Here is a 15308-nt window from a genome sequence, read left to right on the forward strand (position 1 = left end):
GTTTGGTTTACGGATAGCCTGGAAGAAACATCCTGGTGGATAAGCATAAGAGAATTGGGAGCTGACATGAATTGAAGCTCTGGAGCTGGTTCTGGAGACTAAGAGAAAATAGCATGAGAGGATGGCATTTGTAGTCTTTCTGAGAGCTAATTCGGTCAAGAAACATACTTAGAGTACTGCATTTGAGTTTATGAAATCTGGGTGCTCATGAAACTTGTGCTATTTTTGGTAGAAGTTATTTTAGGTTCTGTTGTACTGTGGTGGTATCACCTGTTTGTATATTTGAGCAGAAGTGCCACAGTACGGTCAGAATGTTAGGTGGGGTCATTTCACCCAAGGAATTTGTGTCAATGTTCTATATTAAGAACATCTAGTTTATTTAGACACTGGTGTAGTACACAGTCTAGATGGTGGTTCTTTTGTCAGTTTTGAAGATTTGAGTTCTGGGTTGTTTTTTTTTTTTCTTAAAAAGGCTGGGAATACGTCTGAAGTTGCTCTATCATAAATCCTGCTCACCACAAAAACATAACATCTTTAACAGTGGTTCCCGAGTATTAAAGTTTTAATTTGAGCTTTATAGTGGAGTTTTTATTCCCATTTTCTGAAGATATGCCTCAGATATAATACTAAATGTGTTTTCCTCTTCCCCCACATGCACTTCCCCTCCCATCTTCAAACCTCACTTCATCTGTAGGCATGTCTGTATTAGCAGTAGTAGTTGAGGAAGGTGTCTGAGCAAGGCAGCTGGTAAAATTTGCATTTCAGTGTACTCTGTACACAAACAGGAGAATGTTTTCTACTTGGATGTCATTTTTCACTTCGAGATTTAATTCTGACTGAAATGACAGAGTTCACTGTTAAAATTGATCATAGGCAGAATTACAGATGTGGTTGCTCTGGTCAACTTGTTGAAGTTGGCCCTTATGAGAATTAACAGGCAGTATTACTGGAAAAAAATGTCCCATTAAAAAAAAAAAAGAAGTATGTTACTGCATGTGTTCATCAGCATTCTTTTTGTTTCCATCTAGTTTGAGAAGGAGGCTTACACACAGATACAAACTGTACTTGTGTTCCTGCACCTGAGTGTGCTTCCCCAAGAAACTGTGTGGAAAGCAGGAAAGGTGTGTTAGGTTGTTCTTTCATGGATATACACCTCAAATGAGAAGCTGCAGGAATAGACATTCAATTGCTTCTCAAATTTTGAATTCAAAACTATAAGCCAGAACAAAGCTCTCAAGAATGCTTGAAGACTTTGTCTTTAGGTAATGGAAGTATGGGGGTTGGGGTTTTCATTTTGTGTAATGGGATTTTGTTTTGTTTGCCAACCCCCCCCCCATCGCCCTAGTGTCAGTTACATTTGCCAAAAGTACATTTGCCTTTGTTTAAGATCTTAGGATCTGTGTGTGAGAGCGTTTTGGCAGATGCATGTTAAAATGGAATTGCCATATAAATGTTTGTATACTTTGAATTTCTAAAAAGTAGGTTAGATTGGTTGCATGCTATGATTTCCCATAGAGGGGTAATTAGTTTAGTTGTGTAACTGATCTTCTGAACAGAGTGTCAAATATTAAAGCAAAAACTCAAAACCAGCTCTAAACGATTCTGACAGTACTTGGAAGCCTCCCTGATTAAATTATTTACTTAAAAACGCTGTCCAGTGATAATTCATTTTGTGTACAGAAGTCTTAAGGTCATTGAAAACTTGTGATTCATTCTCCTTCTTTGCAATCAAGTACAAGGATCTTGCTTATTTTTTTAATACCTTAACCAAATTTCTAGAAGAGCTTATTTCCTTTGAAGCTGTTTGTTGCAGCATTCTAAGGGTTTTTGAGTTCTGACAGTTCATACATTTGTATTCACAGACCTGTAAGTAATGTTCAGAAATACTCTGTTTCAACTGCTGTTGCAAGTCTTTTGTGATCAGGGGAGCTCTATAATTGCAGATTACTGATGGCAAAGGTTGTATAGCCCTGTAGAACATTTTATTCTGGCCCTTTTCAGGCTCTTCAAAGAGGCCACTTTTAGGCTGTTTTCTTTTTGCTCTTGGCTAATGAGTAATGGTGTGGATTTCTGTCCTTTTACAATTTATAGATCCTTGCAGTACTTCAGTGTCAGGTGATGGTTCTGGAAGAGAATTTCGAGTTTCTTGATGATAGAATTTTTTTCTAATCTCTTTTATGTGCTCTTCATGGATTATTTAGAATTACTAAGTGGACTGCTAGAGTTCTGATGGACACTGGAGGCTGATTCCAACTTTGAAATTTGGCAGTCAGAGATTAAAAGCTCCTAAAACAAAAGAGGGACAGTTTGAAACTGCTCTTGATTTGATTAGGTTAAGTGCCCTGAAAAAAACATGGGCTCTTATTGTAATTACATCAGTTTGCTTTAGAAAGTAGTTACATTATTATATCATGTTGCTGCATTGTGCGTTCTAGTACCCTGTTGTGTCAAATCGAAATTCTGTGCACATTGTAAACATTGCTTCAAGGTAGATCAGTGTGTTCATGACTTTCATCAACTTTAAACTATCTTCTGAATTCCCAGAAGTAAATATTCAGATGGTGTGAAAACAGACCATTCAAATGCCTGATGTGATGTTCTTGCTACAGATACCTGCATTTTCATTAATGATGTTTGTCTTCCTCAGTTAATCTTTTGAATTAAATCAAGTCTTGGGCCTTTATTTCAGTAAAATTTGCCAGCCTCTTTTGGCAGTAAGAACATTGTACACTCATATACAAGATTTACATTGCAGAAAGGCATTTTCATAGTGTCTAGTTGTCTCTGAGCCCTTTACTAGGGGATACCACTCCAAGAAATTAATGTACTTTTAGCCATGATTATGATTTTTATGGGTGCCATCTGCACAAATGTACTAATTTTAAGTCTTCTGTGGGAACAGATTCTATAGAGGTAAAACATATGTGGCACTATATGCTATAAGACAGAGTATCTCTATATGGTATCTCAGAGTATCTCTATATAGAGATAGTATATATATTTTAATTAGGGAATCCTTTGGACTTGTCTGCTTAGAATTTAATTCAGGCTTCTTTGTTTGAACTGGAGTGTTCTGCCCCTTTATAGTACTACTCTATCTTCATTACACTAAATCTAAGATGTTGGAAGCATTGTGTATACAAAAGTTGTCATAGGAGTTCAGAAAATAAAAGGAAAACTTCATATGAAGTTACTAGCACAAATTTTCCAGCTCTGAGCAATTAACTGGTGCTTGGTTAAAAAAAAAAAAATCTGTTTTTTCTTTAAGTTCAGAGAAGAAATTTTGTGGGAGCTGATAACCCTAATCATGGTGAACAGCACCACCCAATTGCATTATCCTCTGAAAATTATAACTACATTAAGTGTTCATATTTACTTCTATTGGCAGAAGTTGCCAGTACCAGCTCATCTCTGGCTGGTCATAGTGGACTTTGGACAAGAGTGTTTCTTCAAGTCAAATAATTCAATGCTTTTGCTTCATTTAAGTTTTTGTATCTGTATTTGAAACCATCTTATCTATAATGTGCCTATATGACTTACAGGACAGCCTGGTTTTGCCTTAATATCTTCTACAGCAGGTAGAAACAAATAGAATTTTTAAGTAGTGATTTAATAAGAATGGACCAATTATGTCATTTAATGATTATGTGCTCTTAATTCCTTTCAATATTTAAGTATGAACTGACTGCTAGTAGCTGCTGAGAAGTACTTTTTTGTACCACTAACATATTAACTTATTTTCTAATCCTAGAAAATGCATTAATTAGTCTGACCTATAAACAAATTAAGGACAGAACAAGGAAAATTCATACTTCCTAACTTCTTTGGTCTTACTTACAGCACATTGTTCTAAATTCCTGCAGTTGGATATTTCAATTTGAAGTTATCCAGATGATAGTAATGGATCATGCTGCTTCCTAGGGTGGATATCTTTTAGATCTGTAACCTAGGAATCCCAAGAACTGATTTTGACCACTTACTATATCTAAGCTTGAAGCACAGATAGGCTTTGTTTTTTCTACTCTTTATCTTTTTACTGATGTGGTGTCATTAGTCCCACTAATTCTTTAGAAGAATTTGGTAGAACTGTTGAAACTTTGCAGATATTCCTTTATGGATGATATAGTTCCCTGTGGAAGGATGTTGCTTGAGTTTGTCTGAAGTCCTGCATGTTTGCTACTAGTTGGAAGATAAACTTATATTTGAAAGTTTCCAGTCAAACACGGTGTTTCACAGACAAGTTTCATGTGGGTCTGCCATGAGCCCAGACCTGGAAAGAAATAGCAGGTGAAAATGTTCTAAATTGAAGTTGAATACAGAAGAATGAATCAGTGGTGCAGAACTCTTGGCAATTTTGATTAAAATTGTTTGCTATAACAAATATGGTTTCTTTTAATTTATTTTCATTCATAATTGACTATATAAGTTGACCTCTTATTAAACTGGAGCAGTGGAATGGTGCAGTTGCCCTCAGGAGATCTGAATTAATAATATTCTCTAAAGTGCTGTGTTGCTTTGTTTAGCCATTGAGGCATTAGCAGATAGAGGAGATATGAGAGTTGATTTACTCTCAAGAGAGTAATGTATAAGGTGCCAATATAACATTTTAAATATTTAGTCTAAGTGAAACAGAACTAAACTTTACTTAAGGCTTGCTATGAACAGTAATCTCTGTAAAAGTAGTCTGAGTCCTCTAGGGCTGCTGTGAATGATGAAAAAAGATGCATGACAGTTCATAGAAGGCAAATGATTGTAATCTTGCTGATCAGCTTGGTGCCTTGCCCTACAATGTTATCTTTATTTTCACACTATTGCAGTTTTAGCCTGATTAGAAGATACCAGATAAGGAAAAGGCAGTATCTGTTTTAAACTCTGGGAAATCTGTCAAAGGGAAAGCTTTACAGAGCTCTTTACACCTATTGTCACTCTAGCTAAGTTTTCTGAGGAAATGGTACTGCCAGAAAGTCATCTGTAAATTGTGGACTGAGATAACTTGCTTGACTGAAATGGCTACCAGTTACTTACTTTTCCTTTTTGTCTGTAGCAAGGAAATATTCAAAAGGAGCAGAGCACGTGTCTCTTTTTGGACATATTTGCATCACTTGGCTTGAAATCAGCATCACAATACTTAACTTATGAGTAATGTATTGTCTATTGCATTTGGTACTAAAACTGCAGACAGTTTGTGGAGGATAATTATAGAATGCTTATGATCAGTTCTTGGTAAAGTAGTCATCTTTTCCAAGGTGTGAGCATAGTTATGTAAACTGTTTGAAACTCCAAGTAAATAGGAACTCATTATTTGATTTTATTCATGTTTATTAAGTTCCCTTTTGTTTTTTTCATGTCATCTGATATATTTCTTAGCTAACTGTTTGTTTAACTGTTTGGACTGTGGTTTCTTGTCTGGATAGTAAAACTTCACATTTCAAAACTAAACGTGACTGTTTCAAGTTAAATAGATTGCAGAATGAAGCTTCTTTAAACTGTTCTGACTTTTAGTGAAATAATTCTTCTATCTTAAGTTACATGCAGTCCTTTTAATTAAATAATTCTGCTCTGGGTTTTTTGGGGGGGTTTTGTTGATTTTTGGAGTTTGTTAACAGTTTTATCTAAATCTTTAATCATTGTCAGAGTCCTCCAGAGCTACAAGCCTTCAAGTAGTAACACACGTTACAGTGTTGCAGAGCAATAGTTGAAAGGTTTCTGTTGGTAATGACTGAAATTATAGTTTTGACCACCCTGCAAACAATATTTTAGAAATAATTTGTTGGGTTTGTATTTGCAAATATCCTAATCCCCAGTCTGAGATTTCTTTTTATTTGATTTTGTCATTGTTTAAATTGAACACACTTAGGAATTCCATGTTTTGTGGGCCATGACCCACGTTTTGAGAATCTCCTAAGATTGTAAACATCATTTTCCTTCAATGGCAGTTGCGTCTGTGTTCAAGAGAAGTCTGTAATTAAACTCTCTGATTTGAGATTTTAAATACATTCCTTGGGACCCTGGTGGCTGATGTGTCATTTATAAATACTTTTTCAGTCTTTGCTTCTTTGTGCTTCCCCAATAACCTTTAATTATATTCAGATTATACACAGAGTTGACAAATTCATAGTGTCTCACCTCTTTTGCCTATTGTCTTATTTTACAGTAGCTGCCAAATTAGTCAACTACAATGCTTGTGCTATCTTTTCTTTTGATACTGTTTGGATTGTTCCAGTTTTCTATGTTTAGTGATGGAAAAGCCATGAAATTTACAGTTAGAAAACAAAGCAGATGGAATTAATAGCACAGAAAGCAGATTGATTTAACAGCACAGAGTAAAAAAGTGATGTTTTATAATTTTTCTCCAAAACCATATAAAATTCTCCCCCTAGTTCATATTTAATGACTTTTTAACATGATTACAGCTTGAAAGAGATTTTAAGTCTCAGATATATCTCAAATGTGTCAACTGTGGAAATACAGTTTCTCCACTCACAAATGGGAAGGAATTTTTATTAGAGAGAAAAAAGACCCAGTATTTGAGGAATATGTTTGAAGGATGTCAGGCAATAAAGATTGTCTAATATTCAATGAAAGCTAGTAGGGTACCTCAAACCATTTTCTAATGGTACTCATACTTCAACAAAAAATGAAGGCTTTACTGGAAATGTTAATTTCTACTGGCATTTCAGATTTTCTGTTGAATATGCTCTACATTCATGACACAAACCAACTGAAGTATAGGCAGCAGCAGTAGATTTACCTGAAGGAAAAAAATTGCAATAAAACGTTAATGTAAGATTCTTTTAATATTTAATTCACCTGCTTAAACTACTTGGTTTTAGGAAGATATGGTGTTTCTTGAAGGAGTTTTCAATGTATGTAAATGCAAGTTAAAATATTAAAGTTCTAGATTTATCCCTGGTGGTGTTGTTTATTTTTTTTAAATTATTTTGGATTAAGACTGAATTTTTCAGTATTTTGTGGGATTGCATGTGTGTATATAGAGAGGCTAATGTAAGGCAGCTAAGCATGAATTGTAAATTGGAAACTGAGTGAGGCACAAAGTATTTCCCCTCTGCCTTGCACGTTTGTATTTTTTAGCCATTTTCTAATTAGGTGATTGCCTATAGCCTAGAGCAAGAAATTGCTCAAACCTAGACTCATGCTTGAATCAAGTTCCACACAAAATGTAGCTTAAAAAATATTCTGACTACCTGAGGCATGCTATTCTATGATATGATTTTCAAATTTTACATAACTTTCTGTGGAGAAGAACATGAAGAAGTGAAAAGTTAAGACCATTCTGCAATAGTCAAATCAATTTATTGATTAGTGTTTAACTAAATCTCTTGTTACTACAGAGGACTGACTGTTACCTTCAAGTGTCATCCTGAAAATTTATCTGTTTCAGAAAATTTGAAAACGAAGGATGCCATTGTGACTAAACAAACTTTATTATTTTCAGGACGATTTTTCTGCAGTTGCAATAATGCAGTTGTTTAAAATGAGTGGGTGAACAGAAAGTAAAATTTTTGTGGCAGGGAAACCATTACCCCAGAACTGAGATTGTGCCTTACATCACAATTGGTTTACTTGGTATGGAAGCAATGGTGAATCCCCATCCTAAGGCAGAATTGGGTTTTAATCCATCTAATTTAGTAATGAGCTGGGGGAAGACTGTCCCTTTGCTTTCTTCATATCTCTTTGAATGTCCTTTTAGATCTGAGACTTCCTTGTTAAAGGAGGACTTTAAGGAACTGGGTTTTGTCTCCAGAAATGTTTAGTCATAGCTGTGATTCAGAAAGGCTTCTGAGGAAAGTTACTGTAACTTTGTCAGTGATAGTGTAATAACTTGGCAAGATTTTTTACTAAGGATTTTATTATTTCTTTATCTCCTAGGTAATGGTTCTCCTGAAACAGGTTTATGCTGTAAAAACAAAAGGTTTTCTCTAATACTCCTACACTGTGCATTATAGAAGAAAACTTTTAAATTGTATTTCTAAATAGTATTTTACCAGGAAAATAGTTAATACCTTTGTAATCAAAAGGCAGTAAAACAATAATAGAGAAATGTTTATTGAGTACCTCAGCAAAAATGAAAATGTTGCAGTTAACCCTCATCTCCTTCACAACCATTGTCTCAATCAGGATTTATTCAATTCACATGCTGCCTTTTTTATTTTGTAAAGTTCAGTCATGTTCCTGCCCCACCTTCAGCTTTTCCTGTTTAAGGCCCAACCTTTTTTAGTCTGCTTACTATAAGATAACAGCTTGGCCCTTTAATAATTTTGATTGTCCTTCTCATTCACTTACTTTCTTCTGTGGATGCTACAAATCCTTCAGTTCACCATTCAGGCAAAAATTCTCTGGGTTTCATTGTTGGATAGTCAAGGGTCAGAAACTCAGGTCTGTGCAGCTACAGCAGCACACTGTGAGCTGTGCTCATCGTGGAGCATTATAGTCAGAATAGTTTGAGCAGGAATTATCCCCAAAACAAACTCAAATCATCCCAGTAATGTGGAGAAATGGATACTCTCAGAGTTAAGCTGAGCTTTTTTAGTCTTTCACTCTTTCCAACTAGTTTTTGCTATTAGTGGAGATGTACTAACCAAGTTTAAAAGTAACCTGTCTGCTATTTTTCACACTTTCTGGGAAGGAAAGTGTGAAAACTTCAAAATCACCATTTAAACAATACTGAGAAGTGTTTCCTGTTGACAGGGATAGCTGGAGTACCTGACAATGTCCCCTTTGCTCTTGGCTGTAGCTCGAATTTCAAACTGTCTCTTGGTAGCAAATATAGGGGTTCTGGCCAGCTTAAGAACCCAGTAAGCCGGCTGTTGATTTTTGTGTTGCATTTCAATAAAAACAAACAAAAACCCCACACACTGGCCTTAGCACTTAAAAGTGAAATATAAAAAGGAGCTCATGTACAGGCTTGTTTTCCTCTACTGTTTGTGGTGTTTCAGTGTTTATTGATGCTCTTGTAAATTTGTGGCCTTTAGTGGCCCGACATAGGACCTCACTTTTAGCAAGTGCAATATAAAGAAGATTATTCTGAATCCCTAAAAAGCATTTAAACACTGTGGAACTGTGATATTTACTAAGTGAAACAGTCAACAACACATTGCTGTCCAAAGCAGTGCATTTTGGTAAGTGCAGGAGTGACACTGAAATGATGAGTGTCAGGGTCTTACCGTGACTCTTTTCCACAGCAGTTTGGGCCGGCGCAGGTCGGTGCAGGCAGGGTTCTGGCAGGGGATTGTCCTTCCCACATCCTTCCTTGTGACAGGCCTGGTGCTTGCCAACCCCGTGCTGATCTGCTTCAGGAACTAAGCCATGCAAAAGCTGATTGTCCATGTAATCTTCTTGGCTGCCCAGGCCAGCTCACGAGAGGGCCAGACAAGTGACACTGCCAATGGAAGGGAAAATTGACAGCGCGTTGTCAGCGCTGTTGGCTTCAGTAGCTGTCAAAGGGTTGCATGTTAATATTGTGGAGTTGTTAAGGTATGTCAGATGAATGCTTTTAGTCAGGACAAAAGGAAAAATAGACTTGTTCCTGTTGTAGGAGCCATTTGCTGTTAGCAACTACTAAGGAAAAGGTACTTATGGGAAATGCTGGTGGTGTTTTTATCAGCCAGTGGTCCTGTCCCTTAGCACCACTGATGTCCATGCTAGGTGCATTCTGTTATTTAGGCATAACTGCAAGTTGACTATAAGCCCATGATCTAACTGATATGAGGAAAGTACAGAAACTGAATTGAATTTGACTTGAGTAAGGTGTTCTGGAGCAAGAAGTGGCTTTGATAATTTTCCAAAGGGAATGGAATTCTTTGTTCCCTCTCACTGTACAAATGTACAACAAAAGATAGTCATCTGCTTCAAAAAGCTTTCAGCCTAATATTCAATTAAAGAAAAAAAACATAAGAGAGAGAGAAGGAGAAGAAGAATAAATAAATGATTTTCCCATAACAAGACCTCCTCGTAGGAGCCATGCGACATCACTTCTTGAGGACATGGACAAGATAAAGCTTCCATAATTCCATGAGAAGTAGCCTTGCCACACAGTTATGAGGCAAGAACAAGCACAGGAGATGTTCAGGAAGAAGCATTAGCTGTTCAATGTTACCATGACTCTCAACAGGTCTGTCAGAGGAAGAACAATGTTCCAACATTAGGTGAAAACCATATATTGATAAATGTTTTAGTTGCAGATGCCTGAGTAACACAGTACGTTTTCCTTTGCACATTTTGTGCATTGTGCTTTTCACAGACTTGAAAAATTTTGTCTTGATTTGTTTATCTGGGTTTTTTTAAAAATAATTTTATCAAGTTATGCAATTATTCCCATGGCCATTTGTGTTTATCAGTAGCATTCTAGGTAAATTCTGAACAAATTACACCAATCAGTAAAATGTCAAACAGCAAGTGCATAGAACATGAGAATTTTAAAAATACCATCAGTAGCATGCTTCTACATTAAAATTTCCTTTGAGAATTGCTGATAAGTAATAGGATTTGCATTCATATAGTTTCTCAGAGTAGTCAATTTTCTTAATTGTTTAGTTGTTTAAATTCAACAATTAAAAAAACCCCAACAAACCAAACAGTTAATCTGAAAGGCAGCATCAGAAAGCAGCATATTCCACTACAGTGTTGAATATGAATGAAGTTCATTTGCAGAACCCAGGGTGCTATTTTTGTGGTACTTGAATAGCCAGTTGTCAAGGAATACCAAATGTTTATTGAGAACGCTCTTTCTCATCTCATGAGATATTGTACTTGCAGAACAAAGGTGGCCAGCTTATCTAAGCTGTGTGAGGCACCTTTTGAAATTTCATTCTGTGCTTGTGAGGTACTGTGAAACTTTAGGGTCAGGATTTACAGCACAAGAGAAACTACTGTCAAGTAATAGACTGTACTAGTATTAAATAGCATATACCAGCAGAATGAATTTAATAATTAATAAAGTTTATTATAGTAGGACTGACTTGAAAATAACTTGTTTACATTACAGAGTGCTGAATGACACTAGCTTAATTGTTGATTTCTTTGTTGTTGTTGCTGTCTTTGCAGTTGGTTTCTGTTAGATTGCCTTAGAGATGGTATGTAAGGAATGAATGAGTCCCTGCTAGAATTCTAAATTTTATTTTTAAAACATATGAATACTATAAATAGAATATGAATTAGTTTCTGTAACAATTTCACTTAGAAGTGAGGGATAATGATGTACAGCTTTTTTAGTTGAAACTTTTTAAAGCTACTCTACTTCTATCTTTTACTCCTTCAGAAATAGAGGAAGTTTCATTTTAACAGACTAGTTTATGTGTGAAGCAACAGAATATATGCTTTGATAGTTTTGCAATAGTTGTTGCCAGTTTCAGTGTGGTATTTATGTATTGTCTCATTTCCTTTCCCTCTGCTACAACTGTATCTCTTTGTAAAACACTAAATCTTAAACTGCCTATATAGTTTATGTTTTTCTCCTAAAACATATGAAGTATTCCCTTAAAACATATGAAGTGTTCATTTTAGGAGGGCAAAGAATGAAAAGGGGTGATGATGCTTCATTTATCTTGTTTAATTTAATCTTTCCCCTCTGGCTATTTAGCTGTGCTTGTTGTGAAATTTGAACATGGCTCACACTTCAGTATCAAATTATACTGAACCTTTTCTTAAATTTGCCGTATATTTGAGCTATAAGATGTTTACACTTTAAATGACAGTTAAGTTACATCTGTTATAGGTCATCATTTTCTCCAATAGATACATAAAATAAATTGTCTTACTGCTGGTCTTTTAATGCCTTCCTTCTGCTATGTGAAATGTAGAGTTTTTAATAATATTCTTTACTTTTTTTGACAGCAAGTTTTTTTAACCTAATGACTATGCCACATTGCATTTCTGGGACTATGTAGTTCCCCTAGTAACATGTCAGAAGGCCTTTGTTGAAGGGTTCTTAAAGCCCAAAGAAATTGTCATTTTTCTTTCTTTATTATTTTGTTGACTTGTTGATATCCAGTTGGGAAGGACAGAATTTTCCATGCTCAAGTCAGATGCTCTGTTTTTTTCCTGTTTTGTCATAATGAATGGCTGTGCTGGGTCAGCAAACAGCTGTAGCCATCTTGCATCTGATCTGGCTAAAAAGCTCTGGGCAAAGCAGTTTTGTTTTGTAATTTAACTCTGAGGAACTGTGGGTTAACTGAGCCACTCTATTTAAAAAAAAAAAAGGACAAAAAAGTAAAAAAGGAGTGTAGTAGATCTATACTTGTACATCTGTGGATGTACACTAGTCTGCAAAGTGTGAGTAAACAAAATTACTTGGTGCTCATGAAGCCAAAAGACTCTGAGGTGTCTGTGTCTGGAGAAGGCTGCAGTGAGCTTCAGCTGCTCCAAATGTCTCCTTGGGAAAGGGGTTAGCAGGAGGAATGCTGGCTCTGAGCTCCAGTGAACTAAAGCTCCTTACAGATGTTAATGATTAGAAACAAGATTACAGCAAAAAGTTCCCAGATGAAGGACTTGGAAGTTTTTTAAGTCCTACGTTCAGACAAATCATAAAATAATCAAAAGCAAAACATAAAATTCTCAACCTGGCAGTAGGATAATTTTCTGATAAAACCACAGTCTGTACACAGCTTCAACTCTGACTTCTTGTTTGTCTTAATTGTAGGGAACAGCTGAAGTTAGTAATTATGGTGTGATTAAAAATTATTTCTTGATAACATTGTTTCTTGGAAGCACTCCTAATTACATCATTTGGAATAAAGGTGTGTTTATTATTGGAATAGACTGAATTTTAAGCTGTAGTCACTAAAATAAATTGGTAAGCATTAAGCATTGTGTTGGTTTTTTCCCTAATGAAACAAAACCAAAGAAATAACTGTGGGATATTTGTAATCCAAGATGAAGATCCACTGTGTTACTGTCTTTCTGGGAGGTTTAAGTTAGTTTGGGGCTGTCATTGCTGCTGGATAAAACTCAGAACCTCTGCCAGCAACTGTTAGTGTCCTCTGCAGGGGAAAGATACTGGCAAAGCAGCTTAGCACTGTGGGGATAAATCTCAATTTGTCACACCTCCCTCTTCTCAAATTTAGGAGTTGATTGCAATGCAGTATTGTGTGTTTTAATGCTGCTTTAGCAAGTAGGATGTACAGTTATTATAAGTGAATTTTGGGAAAAAATGCCACTCCTTTGCACATACACCTCTGATACCACCTAATGCTTTAGTTACAAATGCTTTCCCAGTATTGTCAGCTGGTTTTCCCTGTTGCTTTTATGAAAGCCATCATGCAGCAAGAGAAGGGAAAATAAGATGTGTTATTATAGAACAGCATAGCTGTTTTTTTCTTGCCCGTATTTAGCAATTTTTTTCTTATTTTTTACTCTGTGTTTTACATGTATTTGCTTAAGCAAGAATTATGCTGAAATCTGATATCTTCTCCTGTTAAGTTTCCTGTAAAGGATTTTTTCAGTTATTTTGCACATATTTGCCAGTTCAGCTCATATACTCCTCAAAGATGAATATAAGTATTCCTTCTAATTTCAGTGGCACAAAGCATGAGCAATCAGGATGGAAACTCTACTCAGCTAGTACACAAAATACCACAGAATTAATGAGAATACTTAGTGGGAAACATGAGGTTAAACATGAAAATTATATTTCATACCACTCCCAAAAATAACTTGTGGAATCCTCAGAAACCAACTGTGGAGGAAGCAGAAGAACCTCAGTAAGTACGAAGTACAAGGATAATGTTAAAAGAGTGAAGTTGTCATGGAAACAGCTCCCAAACGAGCGTAGCCACAAAGGCAGCACCAGACCACAGGATCATAAAGATGCTTCAGCAGTCAGGGATGAACCCTGGCCTCCACTTTCGTAGGAGGAGCATTTGCTTGTAGGAAACAGAGGCACTTTTATCTGTATTTCTATTTCAGGGGTTGTTGGTTTTTGGTTTTTGGTGGGGGTTTTGTTGTTGTTGTTGTTTGGTTTTTTTTTCCCCCAGCATTAAACAGAGAAACTGAATTTCATTAAGTTTAAATAGAAGAAACTGTATAGTAGGGTAGCTGTGATATGTTGTGCAGGCTGGGAAAATGTTTGGCTGATCAGCTGTACTTCAAGGGTGTATCATCTTCTTTGGGAGATAGTTCATTTCATTAACTTTTGAATAAATCTTCTGTATCCATCATTTCAACAAGTTTCAGCAGGTTTAACTGAAGTTAGCTGGTTTTTAATTCCTTGGGCCAAGCATATCTATAATTAAACAAGAAATTATCTCTCTTTTAAAAATTTATTACTACTGCATTTTCAAACATCTCGCAGTGAAGATTGTTGCAAAAAACAACTTCTTTGAAATGACGGACTCATCTTAATTTCCAGAAGTCTGTGGAGGTTGCTGTCTTCTTCATTGGCTGAATTTGTGTTTTATTGATAAAACTAGTTTAATATTGCAAGAGTAGCTATTTGCTCTTGAATTCAAACTGATACTTTAATTACATTTTTTAACATTTAATGTTAGAATTAGTGCTTCCTTTTATCTAAGGTAACTTCTAAAATTCACTGATGAAGAACACCTTTCCATGTTTTTGAAAAGAAATTTGAACACTTGATACTGGTCAATCATTTAAGGTTTTTTTAGTTTCAAAATGTACAGGACATTGTTAATTATGTTATAGGAAACTTTGACAAAACAAAAGTCCACTGTAGTTGTTTCAGTAGGCCACACTACTGCTTATATTTTTATTTGATAGAGCTGCTAAAATTTAAAATGAGAGCAATTTTTTTCCTTAATTCATATGTTCTAAGAAAGATTGAAATCTCTGCTCTGTGGTAGCTCAGAGAAACAGCTCCTGCCTTTGTGCTGTACAAGGCCAGCCTTTCAGTACTGATTACCCAGGCACTGTCAGAAAATTTATCTGGAGCTAGATCTTACAAACCAAATTTTACACAAAAGTGGAGCTTTTTATGTGGGAAAAAACATCTTTTGCTGAATAGGGATGTGTATATTTTTCCCCTTTTGACAACTTTGATGATCCATGATTGTGACTATATGGTTTTGTTGAGAAGAATGAGTCAGAAAGGAAAAGCTTCTTAATTGATTTGTTTTGCTGCCTGCAAAACATGCAGTGAGGTTATGTAACATCTCACAAGAGATCAGGCATCAGGAGGAAAGGTGATGAACAATTTTCTATCTCATATCTCAGCTTTGCTCCTGGCTGGCTGAGCAAGAGGTAAAGGATGTACTTAACTTTTTTTCAGTTGTAAATATTGTTTAATTTTTGAAGCTGCATTGCAGAGGAAATGCACAGTTGGGAAGGAAGCG

At 35.8% G+C, this 15308-nt stretch overlaps 1 protein-coding gene across 3 annotated transcripts in view; it reads left to right on the top strand.

Moving 5' to 3' along the window:
• SLK (STE20 like kinase) overlaps window positions 1-15308 on the top strand; it is a 49604-nt gene that overhangs the window by 1638 nt on the left and 32658 nt on the right. The window lies entirely within an intron of this gene.

Source organism: Agelaius tricolor, unplaced genomic scaffold (assembly GCF_023055355.1).
Source record: "Agelaius tricolor isolate 1412-34295 unplaced genomic scaffold, bAgeTri1.0.p SCAF_22, whole genome shotgun sequence".
NCBI classification, from domain to species: Eukaryota; Metazoa; Chordata; class Aves; order Passeriformes; family Icteridae; genus Agelaius; species Agelaius tricolor.